The sequence below is a fragment of the Mytilus edulis genome, chromosome 13 (genome assembly GCF_963676685.1).
Source record: "Mytilus edulis chromosome 13, xbMytEdul2.2, whole genome shotgun sequence".
Classification (NCBI taxonomy): Eukaryota; Metazoa; Mollusca; class Bivalvia; order Mytilida; family Mytilidae; genus Mytilus; species Mytilus edulis.
The window spans coordinates 6019918-6028398 of NC_092356.1; positions in this window are offsets into that span (position 1 = coordinate 6019918).

Consider the following 8481-nt stretch of genomic DNA (forward strand, 5'->3'; position numbering starts at 1 on the left):
TACGTTTATTCTTTTTTATTTCTGTTTAAACGATAGATATCTTAACTGAATTGATTTAATAGAGACGAGTACTTAATGTAAGACTCTTGTATATGCTTATTTGTAAACCATAAGAAATTTGTAAAAATACATTTTTATCATCTTTAAACATCTAGTCAATTCTCCATTTTGAATATTTGAAGGCCGACCAAGATATTTCTTATATTGATTTGTCTAACATATAAACCATAAAAGATAAATACAGACCATAAAATAGTGTCTACTTAGTTTAAATGTATGCACTATATCTTATTTTCTTAAGTTAACATCAAATGTGTTTTATCAAGTCATGTACCGAAAACTAGTAATCTTTAATACACGTCACTTTGCCAATTATTCTTTTTTGTCTATCATTATTATCAATATGTCGGCATAAAAAAGCCTTTAAAAATGTGTCTCGAAAAAATAGAATTGTTTCAAAACCCATGTCGTAGTACAAAATGTACATGGGTGATTACCTTTATAATATACTCATGTATTTTTTTCTAATTTGTAAAACCTGTTCATACAAGAAGACAACAACATTTACTCTTTTATAAAACTGCCGTCATAAGAATTCATAATTAAGATTTTAAATTAAAAAGACGTAGTTGAAGTTAAATCTCGAACATATCAGTTCAAGATGCACATATAAATTAATTTCACACTAACTTTAAATCATATTTTATCAACATAATTTCTCTCTGCCTGTGTTTCTTGATCATGTTTTTATGGTTCAATCTTAAAATTATTCAACTAATTTTTTTTTTATGATAATTAAATTAAGGATGGAAAAATGAAACGTGTCAAAGTGACAACAACCCAACCAAGGATCAGAAATTACCCGAAAGCAACCAGTGGGTCTTCAAAAAAGCGAGACAATCCCATACCCAGAGGCCCTTAAACAAAAATGTGCACTTGTTCAGTGAAAATGAGTGTCATACTAAACTCCAAATCATTGAATGAACTAAAATTAGCAATCAAACAAGAATAAGGCTCATTGAAGACGAGAATACAATTTATGACAAAAATATCTGTTTTGTTTAGGTATTGCTGGTCATTTAGTCTGATTAGTTTTTTCTCTGTCTTCTTTTGTTTTTGCTCATTACACAATAGAGGGTAAACGAATCGTCATTTTAAGGCAATCACTTTAATAAAGAGCGACGGTCTAATACATACATAGGCAAGATTTGACTTGTTAGTAGATATTTCCTTGCTGATAATTTTTGTGATTAAAAGGAGTATTTTTCTAATATAATTGAAGGCAAAACGCAAAAAAATGGTAAAAATCGTCATCAAAGGACAATAACTCAAATAAGGAGTCGACTGACGATTTCGACCATAAGACTTATTTGTAGAACTTGTACTGCTGATTATTTCTTGCAAATGAAGGTTACTCTCTATATATATTAGTTTTCGAGATAACAGAAATTTGGCATTTAAGGGCATTAACTCCTGTAAGAAGTTGTTCGACAGTTTTGAAGTATATGGGCAATTGGTAGAGCTCAACATTCTGAACATTTATGCTCTTGTCATATTTTTCATCTTCAATGTATTTATAACGGTTTACCAAATAAAAGACAAAACTTGTATTTTACCCTAATGTTTTTTAGCCTTGTTGGCCATGTTGGCCATGTTGGTTAGCCGTGTTGGCCATGTTGGTTCTTTGGACACATTTTTAAAACAAAATATTCCAACAATGATTGTTGCAAAGTTTGGTTGAATTTGTCGTAGTAGTTTTAGAAGAGGATACTTGTGTAAAAGTTTACAGACGACAACGACGGTTGACGGACGCCAAGTGATGAGAAAAAGCTCACTGGTACCTTTTGGTTAGGTGACCTAAAAAGAAACCTGTTAATGAGTATAGTGTGTTCACTCAATTGATAATAGTTCATAGACTACTCTGTATTATAGTTTCAACGTAGGCGGTGTCCATTTTACTGCATCAGATATGCATTTCGACAAATGATAATGTTCGAAGCTTAAAATAATCGAAAATCCAAAATACCTTTTCAGCTATATACATGATATAGTCTTCTGTCTAATTGTATAAGCCATATGTGGAGATATAAAGACTGTCTCCAAGGTCACGATTGAGTCCGTAATAGACATTTTTAACAATTGTCAACAACTAGAGTTGAGACCGACTACGACAGATGAGTTATGAACGGTCGTCTCAAAAATAAAAAAAATAAAGGATAGCATATGATTTGTTTTATTGCTAATGGGAACTATCCAACATAACGTGTGTAAAAGCATTTGTTGTGTTCTGTATCTCATTTTGTTCATTAAGTATTTGCTTATCAAATTAAATTTATTTGTGAATTGACCATGAAGAACAGAATTACTTTATTGTGTCATTTCTTTAAGACGTTGAAATATGAAAAGAAAAAAAAGAAGAAAAAAACTGTAAAATATTGTGTACGGATGCGTATTAGCGCCACCCATTTTTTTTTAATTTTTCTTCCTACGTTTGCGATATAACGCAAACCTTAAACATTTCCGATAAAACGCAAACCATTGCGTTATAACGAAAACAGAGGAAGAAAAAAAAATATGTGGCGCTAATACTCTTCTGTAATTTTGTAGTAGTTGTTTGGTTAAATATATCTTTGTTTTTGTCTTTCGACTAGAATGGAACGTGTGTTTACGTACGATGTCTATTAATGTTGGCTTTGGAGGCCTCAATGTACTCATTATTTAATTTCTTTATAATTCATCTTTAAATCTATATTGAGCGACACTGCAACTTAGATTTCGTCTCTTTTAATTCAAATAATACTGCGCCGTTGCTCCCCGGCAACCATATTAAGTAGCTGACCAGAAAGAGGGGGAGAGAGAGAAGGAATCTGATGAATCACATCGCCCTAATGTTAAACGACCAATACAAACTTAAAGCAAGATAGCGCCTAAACATAAAACTCATTCACGAGAATCAGCTGGAGTACAATACACTCAATATAAAATAGATACTAGTACCAAGCTGTTTAAAGGCCCTTGGTGTCTCTTCTGATTAAAATTCATTTTGAAATCGTAGATTTTTTATATCGTTTTCGTCTTATTTTATGACTTAAGGACAAAAATCACACAATGCAACATATAAAACAGACATTCCGTTTTACACCTGTATTTTTGTTCAAGACCTACTTTCCCAATAAAAAAGGGGGAAAAGGAAACATACTTGATTTAAATTATTTATAAGCAACCGTACGACCCGAAACAATGATAAAAAATAAATATCGTAAAGTCGGCTATAAAAAGCCTTCAATTGAGAAAAGGACAACCAATGAAATAAAGACTCTTGACTTGGACAAGCAAATAAATAATGTGGCAGGGTTAAACATATGTGTGAGCCTTCAACCTTCTCCAAACCATAGAAAACGGTGTAACAGCTAACTATAAATATGTTTCTTCTGCAAATTTTATAAATAGCATAGTTTACAAAACCGAGTTTATCGCTATTGTTTTTTTCCAGACAAAATATTCTGATCCGCAATTAATGAAAAAGTATTGTGGTAAAGCAGATGACAAAATAAGTATTCTGAATCCAGGTTTTCCCCTTCCTTGTAGTGTTATTTTTTTACTTATAAAAAAATGATTGTCAGCGTCGCAAGACTAAAATAAAATCTGACTCTTTAAAAAACCTTGATTTAAAAAGGCAGATATAAACAATGTGAAATATGTGCAGTAATTAAAAACATGTACACTGTTCTTTTCTCGATCTTGGTATCTATATCATTATCAAGGAAGCTTAATACAAAAATGTATGATAAAAGAGATGATTGTTCATTTCCTATCGTTAGTTATCCATTTTTAGATGGTGACGTGCCCTTGTTATCATCTTATGGTGTTTATATATCTCAACGATTCGCTTGTGTATCGTGTATGTAACAACGAATTAGATTTTACCGAGAGAAATTTATGTATTACTGAAAAATTACATAATTATCACAAACTAGTCAAAATATTTACTAAATTTTATCATCGGTATAAGGAAATAATTCGTAATAAAACTTAACATGCAGACATCTTATACGTTCAGGTATTTCACATCTAATATTTTATGGTTATATTCTTTACAAAGCACAAAAATGTCAGTATTCACCTCATAAGCTTACAAAACCTTCAAACATACTTATTAAGAAGGATATAGTTACGATACTGTTGTCAGTTCATTAAAGATTGCATATTTTGGCTTTAATATTGATTCACTTATAGGGTCTTTGCATCGGAACTAAACACATGTATTTAAAAAAAAAACAGTTGTTGGCATGACACGGGTTATGTTCTTCTCATATATTTTAAGATAGTATGAAACTAAACCCTAACATTGGCTAGAGGTATCGGGGGAGGGTTGAGATCTCATAAACATGTTTAATCCCGCCTCAATTTTGCGCCTGTCCCAAGTCAGGAGCATCTGACCTCTGTTAGTCTTGTATGATTTTTAATTTTAGTTTCTTGTGTATAATTCGTGGTTTAGTATGACGTCCATAATCACTGTGCTAGTATACATTTTTAAGGGGCAAGCTGAAGGACACGTCCGGGTGCGGCAGTTTCGCGCTACATTGAAGACTCATTTGTGGTCTTTGGCTGTTGTCTGCTCTATGGTCGGGCTGTTGTCGCTTTGACACATTCCCCATTTTGTTTCTCAATTGAACATGTAGTTATAATTCGTATTTTAAAATTGGTTCTTTCGTCCAAATAGTGCAAACTCAATAAATCGAAGGTGTAAACGTGACACTTTTCATGATTTTGAGACGACCCCTTCATTTTACCTGTGAACAAAATGTGTCATTAGTCGGTGTCGAGAGTTGTTGAAAAGGCCTATTATTCTATTATCTTCCCTTATCTTTACGAATTCAAATTCATATCATCATCAAAATGTTTGTAATTTTAGCTAGAAGATAGTGAAACAGTAATGTTATTTCGAATTGTAATATCAGAAGTTGTAATTAATAATGCCGAAAACAGTTACTCAATTCAACAGCAATTTAATTTAAAAGAACAATCATGGGTGTTATTAAAACTTTGCGTTTCAAGCAAGAATTTAATAAAACATATAATTCAACTTGTTTTTTTATGTTTAAAGTATCATTTGACTTTAATTGTATCTATTGGTTATATTAATGAATTATTATTGTATTACGATTGTTCGTACACGAAGGTGTTTTCGAGAGTTAATCGAAAACTAAAAGATAAAATGTTTAAAAATAAATACCAAAAACGATTAAGACATATCGAATATAACATTGTAAATGATCCTTGTTTCTTTATATCAAAAGGTAAAATAAGGTATCATCCTTCCTCACAAACTTTTATTATTTAATGTACAAAAGGACGTCTACTACAAACTTTATAAAGTTGACAATTCGCTTGAGATATTGATAATCAATATTTTCTTCATCCTTGAAGAAGGTTAGTGACAAATATATTCAGTATTAAATACGCTTTTGAAAATTTAAAGAGATAACAATGATAAAAAATCTGAGGAACACTAACCTAATGTAAAGCTGAGTCGAAAGTGTTGACGCATTCAAAAACTATTCAAAATCAAACATACAACATAACTGTTCTTTTCTGTTCGTTAAAAACAAACTAGATCTTTAAAAATAAAAGAGATGACAAGGTTTATTTACATAATTTATAATCAAAGGTTAAGGTTTAAACATGTCTCAGTTATAAACATGTTTACATTAAAGAACATATTTATGATTCTTTTTATGATCTTGGTTAGCTAAACAATTGACGTTAAGTGCTAACCAAAATCCAAGTCATGTGTACATTGTAAATGTGTTGTTTGTTTAAAAGAAGGAAATCAGCAGGTTATAAATTGCATACTTTTCTTGATAAACTTCACCAGTAACGGTCAGAGCCAATAAAATGTTTAGATATTTATCATAATCCTTAACACTTGTAAAAGTAAAACAAGCAACATAATTAGATAAGTGTTTGTTTTCTAATAATTATCAGTACATCGTATTATCCAATTATGTCCATACCGCAGATATGCAGATTTGTGATATTTTTTTTAAATACCTTTAAACAACAAAAAATGATATTGATTTTAGAGAGAATAAAAAATAGAAATATGGTCCGTTAGTAAAAGGACATTTAGTAATGTCATAGAGAAAATGGTGCGTAGCGAAACAGGACGAAGAAGAGATGAGAGAATATATTTAAAGGCCGTACAGTGACCTATAGTTGTTAATTTCTGTATCATTTGGTCTTTTGTGAAGAGTTGTCTCATTGACAATCATACAGGATCTTCTTATGTATATTGCAAGTATAGCAGGCATTCGAACTAGGAACACAATAAAAGTGTATACTGCTATATAACCAATCAAGTTAGCCATCAATGAGTTCATTAACTTTTTTATAAATACAAGTAATTATTAAAGTTATTCAAATTGAATAATCTTTAATAGTGAATAGTGCAAAAAAAAAAAACACAGTTCACTATTCATGAATTTTGAATAGTGAAAAGTGAAAATGAATAGTGAACGTACTTCAGCCCGTCCATTTTCAAATGTTTTTGGTGACTCTTAAAAGAGCCGTTTGAATATACAATTGTCTGCTTCTGTAAAATTCTGTGTAATCAGTTTTACTGCTACACCAGCAGTGTTGACATTTGATTTACAATTGTACACTGCAGTGTTCGCCGATTTGTCACTTCCTTTCTCTGTATTTTACTCTTTAGACGATTTATTGAATGATCTCCTCTTTCTGAATAGGCAATTGTTGGATTGTTTCTTCACAGTCCAAAGATAATGCTTTATACACAATTAGAAAAAGAGATTTTAATTTTATTTTTTTTATTTCTGAAATATAATAAACAACTAGAAGGAAAAGAAATAAAAAAGTGACACTTATACCATGTCAAAACAATACTTTCTGGTTACCCATGATGGAAACATCATCATACCTTTAATTGCAAATAAGACCGCACTAGTTCCCGGAAGTTCGGAAGTACCAAAACAGGTACTTCAGATCCGAGAATCAGGCAATAAATGCCCCCTTGTTTCAATTTCATACAACTTTTTTATTATTTAATATAATCATTCAACAAAGGTTTTACAATGATCAACAGTCATTCACCTTTCATTTGATACCAAAATTCAAATTAAAAAAGTTACAGCTATGCGTAGGAACTATTGTGTTTTAAATATGTACTACCTTCTTGTATGTTCTTTCAGACAGTGCCCGAATTAGTGGTTCTATACCATCAGACCGGAACAAAATTCGAACTTAATCTATAACTTATCATTAAAAAACTATATACGAAATATCAAATCAATTTCTTCAAGAACGAATAAAAAAAGGTGTGGAAATCTGATTTGATGGACTGACGGATGGACAGACGGACGGAGTGCAAACCTAAAGTCCCCTTCGACTTCGTCGGTAGGGGACTAAAAAGAGAAACGAGAAACACTCATGCACCACATCAACAAACAACAACTACTGAACATCAGATTCCTGACTTAGGACAGGTACAAACAAATGTAGCGGGTTTAAACGTTTTAATAGGTACCAATCTTCATCCTTATCTAAAACAATAGTGTAACATAACAACATAGAAAGATACATGTATTAACTGATAGAATGAAAAATAAATGGCAATACTTTTATTAGACCAACATATTTTATAAACAGAGAGGGGGGTGTGATTCACTAGGAAGTTTTCCCTAATATACATGATTATCAGATGTATTTGTGACAATACTTTCATGTGACCAACATAATTTGTAAACAGAAGGGGGGATATTCACAAGGAAGTTTTCTGTAATATACATGATTATCAGATATATATGTCAATACCTGCTGGTAGGTAGATATCCTGGTTCTTTTTTAGGAGCACACCAAAGTCTGGTATTCCCAATATAATTTCTTCTAAAGGATCCCATTCATTGTGGGAGTTGACAATTTTCATCTTTGAATTAGGTAGCTATTATACAGGTTATTATATATTATCAGCTGAAAAATAATCATTTGAAATAAAAAGGTAAAGAAAATCATTTGGTATAATTAATCAAATTAAAATATGTGCTACCCTAATGATATTCTGTAAAACTAACAGAAATTAATACAAAATATATAATGTAAGGGACACTTAGTACAGACTTTATGCTGCATTAACAGCTTGCATTACAATTGAAAGTTTTGTTTTTAACGTTTCATAATAACAAGAATGATAGTTTTTACTTTAAACTATATACTGAAATATTTTAGGTGCAAATTATTTCTGTCTCAGTACTTCATATATATGTTTTTAATGTTAGCAAGATACATGTCTATGCCAAAGGTAATGTGGTGCTTTTTTAATACTATTTATTTGCATTTTGCCATGGCTGCATGATTTGTTTATATGTTTTTATATTTGGTGAAAAGCTCAACAGAGCTTATGTTAAATATGTTTGTAAAATACATGTATGCGGAATCCACATAAAAGTTTTATTTACTTAAATA